Raw genomic sequence first — 13,212 nt, forward strand, 5'->3', positions numbered from 1 at the left:
ACATCATATAGTTTCTCCAAAGATCATATAATTAGATTTAATGCATAGTAAAGATAAGGCTATTAAAAATTATACATCATAAGAGTGGCTAATTGCATTATATAGCATCATCTTGAATTGAAAACTAGATACGACAATATAAGAAAACAGAGCTAAAGCTAACTCACAGAATTCCTCATGAGTCGAAGCTGGATCAATTCAAGCAAAAAGTAAAATAATATTAGAATATAACCCCAGATATAAAATAAGCATGTATAAATTATACTGATATAAGTAATAGAATATTAATAAATAAGAGAAATCTCTTATTTAGAAAGATTCCTAATAATTTATGCAGACACTTTGTCCTCAAGGAAATGAGCTTAATTTCCTGCTCCTTAAGCAACAGCTTTGTATAGTGACTTCCAAATCATACAGTATACAAAAGGTTAAAAAAGAGTAATTTTGAAGTGGAGAAGCCTGGAAAAGACAACCTCAGTCAGATTATTAAGCTTAATATTCATAGTGATAAGTAACATTAACAGTATATACAATTGCTATGATGTCATGAGAATGGAAATTTACTGGGCTTTTATTATATGAAAAATCTATTACCTCAATCTAAATATGAAAAAAAATAGACAGATCCTTATTTAGGAAGATTCTAAAAAAAAATCTGTATATTATTCCCACAAATTAAGGTCATCAAAAACAAAGAAAGTCTAAGAAAGTGTCACAATCAAGAATCTTGGAAAGTAGACAAATGATGACAAATATTCTGCAATATCTCTGACTAGATCTGGACCACAAAATGGATATTAGGCAAAATCTTGGAAAGTATAAATAAAATATAAACTTTTATTAATAATAATGTATCAATATTGGTTCATTAATTGTGACAAATATACTAATGTAAATTGTTAGGATTGGGGCAACTGCATGTTGGATATATGGACATTCTTAGTACTATCTTCACAATAATTCAGTAAACTCAAAATTATTTTAAAATAAAAGGTTTCAAAATCTAAAACAAAGCAAAATAAATAACAAAAGAAAACAAAATTATGGTGCAGCCATTCTATGTCTAGGCATTTACTCATGATGAATAATATAGTGTTTGTACAGCCAAAGATTTATACACAAATGTTCCTAAGTTTTTGAATTGTAACAGACCTCACATAGACAAACTTTAATGTTATTGGAAAGGTGAATGGATAAAGAGAATGTGCAGTATACACAAACAATGAAATACTACTCAGCAATAAAAATGAATAAATAAGCTTTTGATATAAAAACATTGACAAATTTCACAACAATTATCATGAGGAAAAACAACCTACATGAAAGATTACATATCATATGGTTTCATCTATATAAAACACTAAATATACTAACTAATCTATAGTGGTAATAAATCAATGAAAAACTTCCTCAGGACAGTGATATGTGGTGAGGTGTGGGAAGGGAAAGTTACAAATATGCATGAGAACACTTTGAAGTGATGAGTGTTTTCATTATTTTCCTTGTGGAGATGTTTTCATGAATACATAAATGCCAGAATTATTAAAATGTTTACTTTAAATATATGTGTTTTACTGTGTGTCAATTATACTTTAATAAAGCTGATAGGGAAAAAACAATATTTGTGATGGATATAGATGCAAAAGTCTTCAACAAAATACTAGCAAACTAAATTCGACAACATATTGAAAAAAAGTTACACACCAAGGTCAAGTGGGATTTACTTCTGGAATGCAGCAATGTTTCAACATATGCAAATCAATAAATGTTTTATATTACATAAAATTTTTTAAAACAACAACGATTCCTTTCTCATTGCAAAGAGAGTTACATTTAAGTTTCCATTCTAAGTAATTACCATGCAAGTTGCGGAAAGGAAATATAGAGTCCTTGGAAATCAGATTACTTTATTTGTGAGTAAATTTATTTGTGCGTTTTGTTTTATTTCCTCTTTTGAAGTTCTCTGAGAAATGTCATTTTCAATAATGTTGACTAAGGAGAGTGTGACAAAACAATGATAAACACTAAAACTGTAAACTCCAATAGCTACAGCTTCAGCAGCATGGGTTGTGTGAGATGCCTTGAATTGTTTAAAGATAGCTTAAATTTTTTAGGAGACAGGAAAAAATGTTGCCAGTTGTAGATAGAGATTCTTAAGAAATAAATAACTACATCACAACTTAGAATAAAAAAAATATGACTGAAAATGAAGTGAATTCTAGTCTATTTTTAGTTCTGCCATTGGCTTAAACTCTTCTTTAGGCCTCAATTTTATTATCTGAAAAATAAAGACTTTGGACAAATGATATCTTAGAAATTTCTCAGCTATACTGTTTATTATTTAACAGTTCTTTTTGTGAGTCAGCTGTGATCAACCTGGTTTAATTTTACAATTACAGTGTTCAACTAATAGATTTTTAAGCATAAACCATCAACCAGATCTTCACCCATAATGCCTCCTTGTTTCAGAGAAGGCTTTATCTCCTGGTAGAATATAGTATTATGTGTTATCATATGTAAAAACAGTAGTGAAAATACTCTATTTTGAAGATTGAGGATATGGTTTGCTTCATATTATTTTAGTAAATAAGACATTCTACATTTTTTGGTCATACCTAGATTTTTTTTTTCTGTTTAAGACCAAACTTTTAAGAAAGTAAATGCTGAAATATCACAAATGTTTTAATTTCTTCTTTAAAGAGAGAGAAAAAAGAATGGAGAGAGATCAGAAGCATCAACCCTTAGTAGTGTCACTTTAATTACTCATTGATTGCATCTCATATGTGCCTTGACCAGAGGCCTCGTGCCGAGCCAGTGACATCTTGCTCAAGCCAGTGACCTTAGGTTTTAAGACAATGACTTTGGGCTCAAGCCAATAATGTTGGGATAATGTTGATCCTGAGCTCAAGCCAGATGAGCCCTTGCTCAAGCTGGCGACCTCATGGTTTCGAGCCTGGGACCACAGAGTCCCAGGTCAAGGCTCTATCCATTGCCTTATCATTGGCCAGTCTATGACTAATTTTTTTTTTATGTTTTAAACACACCAGTTGTAATTTGAGTTTTGAAAACAAATGGCTTTAAACATGAGATCTGAAAATTCATTTAAATAACATTTTTAAAGCCCTGGCTGAATAATTTGGTTATTTGGTTACGCCAGTGGTTCTCAAACTTTTTGAAGTCGGGACACATTTAAAATTCTACAGATAATTGTAGGTACACTACATACAGATTTCGGAGAAATATGTTATAATAATTAAGTCAAATATTAAAGAAAAAATATAAAGTTCAAGCATGTTTTCATGGTAATTAAAATAAATATGATAAAAATAAACTTATTCTGATATTAAAACACATTTTATGTTATATTTTTTGAGTTATGCTTTTTAAAATTCATAAAAAAGAGGAGTTAAAAATAAAAAATGACAAAAATGTTATATATATATATGTATGTATATATATAGATACATTCTTAGTAAGATTTAGTAAATTTGGCAGGTCCTGGCATGAATGTGTTTTTTCATTCTTGTGTTTATGATCAACATGAGCCTGATGTGTCCTAGCGATTTCTTCAATGTTAGGGCATATATTTGAAAAACAAACTCTCATTTCCTCGTCAATACATTGAAGAATTCTTCTCTTTTTACTCTTAATTGTGTTGAGTGCAGAAAACCCCCACCATACATATCATCTTAACTTTACACCAAACAAAAGATAGAAGAAACTTGCCTCTAGTCTTTCTGGGGATCATGGGGGGTAGTGTAAACAATCTAGCACCACAGCTTAACAGCCTTTTGCAACCTAATCAGGCAAGTGAGGTGGGGGGTTGGGCAGATTGTCAACTTACAGCCAATTCCCACATCTCTGTCCCCCAAAAATCTAAACTCCAAAAACTCTGTTGGTTTTTTGGTCCCCAACAGGCACATATTTCTCTGGAATACCATAGGGCGCACCTGGAAATCTTCTAGGGTACACCAGTGCACCCTAGCACACACTTTGAGAACCACTGGGTTACACTATCATCCCAAAGCATGGAATTTGCAAGGTTTAATCCCCCAGTCAGGACTCATAGAGGAACAGCTTGATGTTCTTGTCTCTCTCTCTCCTTGCCTCTTTAAAGATAAGTAAATAAATAAATAATTTTTAAAAATAAAGTTTTAAAAGTTTACTTTACATTTTGATCATTCTTCTGCAGATATTTATTCACCATTTTTCTTTGGAAGCTCATTCTTTTGAATATGACTACTAATTATATTTTATTATATTTAAAATATTTTGCATAATAAAAACTCTTAAGTATTAATTTGATATTGAATGATTTGTTATAAAACATTTATTTTTTGTTAGAAGAGAATATATTTATAAGAATATGATTAGTATCAAAATTAGACTATTAATAAAACATGATTATCATTCAATGAAATATAAATTTGTCATAACTAAAGAGTTTTTTTATAATCCACATTATCCCAAGAATGAAGGAAGAATATTATTATTTTTTCATAAGTTTTTTTTGTCATGTGGTATTTGAAGGATTTTTAAAAATATGACCTAAGAAGACTGAAATAACATACTGAATTGTAAGGAAAAGTGTTTTTCTGAGAGCATATATTACAAATTAAACTATACAATAGTAAATATTTTTTCAATATTGTGTAGGGCAACCTACATCAATTTGTCACTGTTAAATAATTTATCACTTTTTAAAAAGTTGTAACAGATTTTATTCTTAATATCATAAATTTAAAATACACATAATATTAAGAATGTTATTTTTTTTTAAGCGACAGTAACAGAGACTGAGACAGAGAGAGGAACAGATAGCGACAGACAGACAGAAAAGGAGAGAGATGAGAAGCATCAGTTCTTCATTGCAGCACCTTAGTTGTTCATTGATTGCTTCTCATATGTGCCTTGAATGGGGAGCTCCAGCAGAGCTAGTGACCCTTTGCTTAAGCCAATCACCTTGGGCTTCAAACCAGTGACATATGGGTTCAAGCCAGCGACCACGTTGTTATGTCTATGATCTCATGCTCAATCCAGTGAGACTGTGCTCAAGCTGGTGATCTCAGGTTTTTAAACCTGTGTCCTATACATCCCAAGTTGACACTCTATCCCAGGGGTTGGGAACCTTTTTGGCTGAGAGAGCCATGAACGCCACATATTTTAAAATGTAATTCCATGAGAGCCATACAATGACCTGTGTACATTATGCATTATCCAATAAAAATTTGGTGTTGTCCCGGAGGACAGCTGTGATTCAGGCTCCAGCCACCCGCAGCCATGAACATGAGCGGTACGAAATGAATGGACTGTAATACATGAGAATGTTTTATATTTTTAACGTTATTTTTTTAATTAAAGATTTGTCTGCGAGCCAGATGCAGCCATCAAAAGAGCCACATCTGGCTCGTGAGCCATAGGTTCTCGACCTCTGCTCTATCCACTGCACCACCACTTGTTCAGGAAGGAATGTTATTTTTTAAAATGTTTTTTTTACAGTTGTCACCCATTTTATTAAAAATCAGAAAACAAAGATAAGAAAAAAAACCTTCATGAAGATTAATGAAGGACAGAAAGGTGTTACCAACATTAGTCAGGATCATATATCCATTCAGAAAGAGATCTGTTCATTCCAACTGAGCAGGTATATTTCTTATAAGGCGGGTAAATTTCTAAGGAAAGCTTAAGGTTAAGATCTCATTTAGGAGAGAATTTCTGGGCATTGTAGCATTACTAGAGAAAAACTGAATAAAAAGTAGAAAAGTAAAAATATATTCTCACTTTAGATTTATTTAAAAAGATAATTTTCTAAGCACTAGTTATAATCTGACATATCATCACAATGGGGTACCATCCATCAAATAAAGTTGAACAAATCTCTTTCTAAAACCTTAATACTTTAACAATACATATATTTGATTGATATATCTGCTTGCATCTTAAAATCTGTAGAGGAACAATAATTGAGAGTATATCTACACACAGATGAGTTTCATATAGTCTATATGTAAAATGTATATTGTGGGGGAGATAAATATATTAAGTCTTCTACAGAAGAAAACATTTTTTTCAAGTTTGGCATTAAACCCTGCACATAGACTTATATATTGATCTAAGATAATTTAACAGAGATTGCATTCCTATAGCAAATAAACACTAAATCCGTTCAGAGAACAATTGGATTTATCATTTAGAAAGTGTCAGAATGCTATATTAATAACAGTCTAAGAGACAAAGGAATTTGAAAAATAAAACACAGGTGTTTTCAGCAACATGTCAAGCAAAGAGTTTTGTTTTTTAGTTCTGAACAAAGTTGTATTAAGTGAAAGACCATGAGAGATGACACCCATCATATCATCTACTGTCATATGTTATGTACAGCAGTTCAGCTAATTCTGACACTGTGACTCACATCATGTCAGCTCAAAACATCCTTGACATCCAATATAGGTGAATTCTACAGTAAGCAAACAGAACAGACAGTGGATAAAGGTAAGCGTTGTTATTCTCATTACAAAGGTATCCTTCATTTTACAAAATTCTTCACTGTAAGGCTTTATTTTCATTAGCAAAAGAGGTACAGAGATAGAGAGACACATACAGAAAGGGAGAGGGATGAGAAGCATCAACTTGTAGTTGCAACACCTTAGTTGTTTATTTGCTTTCTCGTATGTGCCTTGATTGGAAGGCTCCAGATACTCAAGCCAGCAACATTTGGGTTCAGGCTAGCAATCATGGGTTCCTGCCTATGATTCCATGCTCAAGCTAGCAACCCGGTGCTCAAACTGGATGAGTCTGCACTCAAGCAGGCAACCTTGGGGTTTCGAACCTAGGTCCACAGTGTCCCAGGCTGATGTTCTATCCACAGCACCACTGCTTGGTCAGGCTATTTTTAAATTGTCAGGTCTCCTGGCCCATTATGATGTTTATTGGTAGGCCATTAACTATCTAAAAAAATAGCTACAATTTATAGCAGTTTGTGATTTACATGCTATTTTCAATCAAATGCCATAAGAAATTAAAATTTAGGTAAAAATGACAAGGTGTGATATGATTAACCAAAGATTGCATTTATTTACTCAAGTATTTTGTACAGAAAAGCCTGCATAAAATTTTGAAGTTGCCCTTTCTACGAAAGGGTTTATATTTATTTATATTTACATGATTAAAGAACACTCAGTTTAGCTGTACATTTCTCTAACACTGGAATATTTTGCTCTATCAGAGATGGATGCAAAATAAATTTATATGAGCTACTGTGATTATTTGTTCTGGGCATAAGCACCCTGAAATTTCTTTTCCCTGCAACTATACAAGAGATCATCTAAAAATTTGTCTTGTTTTTGACTTTTCCTTTTTCAATATCACCTATTGTCTAGAGAAATTACTTACTTTAAGTATTTTCTCTTACTTTGTATATTTTCAGTAGCTATTGTTCAATTATAATTTGCATATAATAAAATTCATCCAATTTATGTATATAATTTTACTGGTTTAAAAAAGTATATATAATATAATACCCATAATTGAAAAAATAAAAGATTTCTTCTTTTTTTAGTTTTATTTATTTAAAACTTATCTATTTTGTGAATTATTATTATTATTATTATTTCTCACTGATTATAATACATACAGCACAGTCTTTCTTTTTTTTTATAATTTTATTTTTTTAATGGGGTGACATCAATAAATCAGGATACATATATTCAAAGATAACAAGTCCAGGTTATCTTGTCGTTCAATTATGTTGCATACCCACCACCCAAAGTCAGATTGTCCTCCGTCACCCTCTATCTTGTTCTCTCTGTGCCCCTCCCCCTCCCCCTTTCCCTCTCCCATTCCCCCTCCCCCCTGTAACCACCACACTCTTATCAATGTCTCTTAGTTTCACTATTATGTCCCACCTACGTATGGAATAATACAGTTCCTGTTTTTTTCTGATTTACTTATTTCGCTTCGTATCATGTTATCAAGATCCCACCATTTTGCTGTAAATGTTCCGATGTCATCATTTCTTATGGCTCAGTAGTATTCCATAGTGTATATGCAGCACAGTCTTTCAATTAAGCTCTATGAGGACTGGCTTCCATTCTCTTGAGTTGAGAATGTCATTCTTTCTAGTATGTATTTATTCGGTCAGTCAAAAAATACTTTTAAGGAGTTACAAAAAGAAATAAATGCAAAGTAAGTTTTTTCATATTTACCTCTAGCTAGTACTTTCTCCATAAACTTTTAATCACTAAATGAATATTAATATATTTCTTTCTTTGCCTCATCTGCCAAATACATTAATCAGTTGAAGCCTTCCAATCTCAGGAGTCTAGTCGAGTCTGTTAGTATCTAGTGCTTTCCCTGTTGCACATTGGTGAGCAATAATTTCCACATGAAAGTAAGTTCAGAAATATAAAGGTATTTATCAGTCTATTTTTCACTCAAAATAAAATAGCTTTATTGAACCCTACATAAGAATGCATATTCCTACACCGTATATTGCATACTATATAAAATTGTAAAATTCAAACAAGTAAACACTGGCTTGTACTCACTAAAATATTAATATGTAGACAAAAATGGGAAGACATACTATAGACATATTTTTCTATTCTTTAATACTGAATAAGCCATCTGTAATCTTTAGGTTATAAATTGCTCATCATTGTTTTAGATAGTCTGTTTGGTGTTTATACCTATCTTATTCTGCACTATATTTTAACCTGTTTGCTCTTAAAATGTCTCTACTGGCTAAAGGGAGGATATGAATTTCAAAACAAGAGAAAGGAGAGAGGCAAAGAAAAATGGAAGGAAATGAAGAAGAAAAAAAAAATTTATCTTCTTTTTCTCTGACATCTTTTTCTAAGGAAGAAAAATTTATGTGTCAGCAATGCTTATTTTAAGAGACACTGAATATTCTCATTTCTTCTTTGAGCTGCCTTGGCAATGACAATATATAAGAAAGATGCTTGAGAAACACTCAGGAGTATTGGCCCTTTTTATGAGATCGTAGTCCTTAAAATGGCCTTTTGGAGGGCCTATTGATTATCATGAGCAGGAAGATAATAAATTCCAAATCTATAAATAGTTTTTAGTTTTTAAATAAAAATTCAAATTGAAGTTTGTGATTAAAACATGAGAAAAATGCAGTTAATATACTAATAAATAAAAATATTTGCATCCATCAAATAAAAATAGCACACAGAAGGAAATGAGCACTCAATATATAAGCACCAAGGGGGAGGGTCTTCAGGTTATGACAGTCTTGACATACGATAATTCGAGTTTATGATGGATGCTCACTCCCATAAAAACTTTAAAAAGTTGAGATGTGAGTATTTCAGCTTACGTCATTAGCATCGGACTTATGGACTACATGGGCAAATTAGTTTGGTTGCTCACAGTGGAAGAATATGCAGTAACACGGCTTATGAGTGAGGTAGTTGGTATCCCCCAGTACACTTACCTACACCATTTTGGAATGTTAAAAGTGCAAGTGTTTCAATTGTGTTAGGCTGTATTTCAACTTATACAGAAATCCGGGTTACATTACTGTCATAGAAACAAAACTATGTCATAACCCGAAGACCCCCTGTATATTCTATACAATTTTCACTTAAGAAATTTTCAATAAGGGTTTTGTTTTGCAATATATTTGCAAAACTTTTCACTGGAAATTTCTTAAGCTGAAATTGACAAATATCCTGGTAAGTAGAACCAAAATAAACAAAGGGTTGAATGGGATATGTTAAGAGGTCCAGCATCTGACTAATAAGACTTTTTTATAAAGAAAAGTAAGAAATCAGAGGGTAGAACATTATCAAAGAAATATTATAAAAATATTATTTTCAGTACTGAAAGGCCTCTAGGTTAAAAGAAACTATTAAGAGCCTAATAAAATTATTAGGAAAATACTCAGCATTTAAACTACAAATTAACAACACACTGTCATCATCATCATCAACAACAAAATAACACTCACAAACACACACACAAGAAAACCTCATATACCAATGATTAAAAACCAGAATGATATGGGTGGGACTTCTCAAAAGTCACATCATATACTAGAAAAAATAAAGTGATATCTTTATGTTGTGGAACTTGGAATTTAAAGTCTTGAGTACAACTATCACATAAGTATGATAAAAAATACAGATATTTTTTAAAATAAGCAAAGATTCACAAATTCTGCATTCTATAGAAATTTTTCTTAAGAAACTACTGAAGAAGATGATCCAGCAAAGTGATGGAATAAACCAAGGAGTAGAAATGTGTGGGCTCCAGAAAACAGTTCAACAATGAAACATGAGAGCAGAATGTCACTGTAACAAGCCTGGAAAGCAAATAGCTTAGATTGGACCAAGAGGATGAAGGACTGCAAGAATAAAATCTCAGCCCTGGTCAGTTGGCTCAGTGGTAGAGCGTGTGGATGCCCCAAGTTTGATCCCCTGTCAAGGCACACAGGAGAAGCAAACATCTGCTTTCCACTCCACCTCCTTTTCTTTTTCTCTCTCTCTTCCCCTCCTGCAGCCATGGCTTGATTAGTTCAAGTGACTCAAACCCGGGCACTGAGGATGGCTCCATGGAGCCTCCACCTCAGGTGTAAAAATAGCTCAGTTGCAAGCATGACCCTAGATGGGCAGAACACCGACCCCAGACGGGTTTTTCTGGGTAGATCCCAGTCGGGGCACATGTGGGAGTCTGTCTCTCTATCTTCCTTCTTCTCACTTGAAAAAAAGAAAAAATGAAGGCCCTGGCCGGTTGGCTCAGCGGTAGAGCGTCGGACTAGCGTGCGGAGGACCCGGGTTCAATTCCCGGCCAGGGCACACAGGAGAAGCGCCCATTTGCTTCTCCACCTCTCCGCCGCACTTTCCTCTCTGTCTCTCTCTTCCCCTCCCGCAGTCAAGGCTCCATTGGAGCAAAGATGGCCCGGGCGCTGGGGATGGCTCTGTGGCCTCTGCCCCAGGCGCTAGAGTGGCTCTGGTCGCAACATGGCGAAGCCCAGGATGGGCAGATTATCGCCCCCTGGTGGGCAGAGCGTCGCCCCTGGTGGGCGTGCTGGGTGGATCCCGGTCGGGCGCATGCGGGAGTCTGTCTGACTGTCTCTCCCCATTTCCAGCTTCAGAAAAAATGAAAAAAGAAAAAAAGAAAAAATGAAAAAAAGAATAAAATCTTGAGAAAACAAAGGGAGTAAAAGTTTATCTGGCTATAATAGGACACTATAAAAAAATCACATGTTTATCAGAACACAATGAAACATTTAAAATATAAATATATATCTGGAATATTAATTAAGTGAATGGAAAGGCAATTATTAACTTGAAAATAAACACATGTACAAGAGAGAAAATTTCATCATAAATGTCTGCTAGACTACTGCAAGCAGTACATACACAAACATAAAATAGTAAACTTTGATTACTTTATTGTAATTTTTGCCATATACATACTTAGAGGTCCAGACAGAAATATATTTCAAATACTAAAAATCTATCACTGAAGTAAAATAAATGATAGTAACAAAAATTGAAATATTAAGAAAGAGCCATATATATACAGTATTTTGAACTATGTGTATCAAGGTATAAGAACACTAAAAATGATTATTTTTTTTATTGAGTGATGCTTAACTAGAGAATCAATTTTTCCCAGGTGGGCAGAGCATTGCCTGGTTTATTGGGTAAATCCCAGTTGGGACTCATGAGGGAGTCTGTTTCTCTGCTTCTTTGTCTCTTACTTAATTAAAAAATAATTTATTTAGGAAATTACATTTAACAGGTTGGCATTTAACAGGTAAACATTTTCATAGCATTTGAACTGTTAATTGTGCTGCATACCCATCACCCAAAGTCAGATCATTTTCCATCACCATATGGTTGTCCCTCTTTTCTCCTTCCCCCCCACTCCCTTCCCCACTACCTTTCTCCTAGTATTCACTTCACTTTTATCTATGTCAATGAGTCTCAGTTTTATATTCCACTTATGTATGAAATCATACAGTTCTTAGCTTTTTCTTATTCACATATTTCACTCAGTATAATGTTCTCAACGTCCATCCATGTTGCCGTGAATGGTAATATTTCATCATTTTTTATGACTGAATAGTATTCCATTGTATATACGTACCACACCTCCTTTATCCAATCCTCTATCAAAGAATACTTTGGTTGTTTTCATGTCTTGGCTACTGTGAATAATGCTGTAATGAACAGGGGGATGTGTATGTCTTTACATACATGGGTATATAACCAGTAGAGGGACTGCTAGGTCATATAGTTGTTCTATCCTTAATTTTTTGAGTTATCATCAAAATTTCTAGTTTGCATTCCCAGTAGCAGTGAGTGAGGGTTCCTTTCTCTTCACAGCCTCTCCGACAGTTGTTATTATTTGTCTTGTTAATAATAGCCAATCTAACAGGTATGAGGTGGTAAGTTTTCTCAAGTCTAAAATCTTATCTTTTCAAGAATATTGTTTTTCTTATTGTTGTTAGTTTTGAGAGAAAGGGAAAACGGATAAGAAGCATCAACTTGTAGTTATTTCACTTTAGTTGTTCATTGATTGCTTTTCATAAGTATGTTGACTGAGGTACTCATGCTGAGCCAGCAACTCCTTGCTCAAAACAGTGACCTTTGGGCTCAAGGCAGTGACCTTGAGATCATATAGATGACCCCGTGCTCAAGTTGGTGCACCCATGCTTAAGTTGAGGAGCCCAAGCTCAAACTGGCAACCTCAAGGTTTTGAACTAAGGACCTCAGCATTCCGAGTCGATGCCCTATCCACTATGCCACCTCCAGTCAGTCAGGCCATGAATATTGTTGCAGACCTGGCCTGGTAGCTCAGTTGATTAGAGCATCCTTTAGATAAGCCAAGGTTGTGGCTTTGATCCCAATAAAAGAATCAACCAATGAATGCATAAATAAGTGGAAGGACAAATCGATGTTTCTCTCTCTCACCTTCTCTCTTTTTCTCTGTAAAATCAGCAAAAACTTTTTTTTACATATTTTAAAATTTTTATTGATTTTAGAAAGAGATAACAGGAGAAAGAAACATCAATTTGTTTTTTCACCCATTCATGCATTCATTGCTCAACTCTTGCATATGCCCTGACCTAGGATCAAAACCTCATCTGTAGTGCATCTGGGCAACACTGTAACCAACTGAGCAAACAGACCAAGGCCAAAAAAGTATTGTTTCAGGTATCACTGGTTTAATAAGTAT

The sequence above is a fragment of the Saccopteryx bilineata genome, chromosome X (genome assembly GCF_036850765.1).
Source record: "Saccopteryx bilineata isolate mSacBil1 chromosome X, mSacBil1_pri_phased_curated, whole genome shotgun sequence".
Taxonomy (NCBI): domain Eukaryota; kingdom Metazoa; phylum Chordata; class Mammalia; order Chiroptera; family Emballonuridae; genus Saccopteryx; species Saccopteryx bilineata.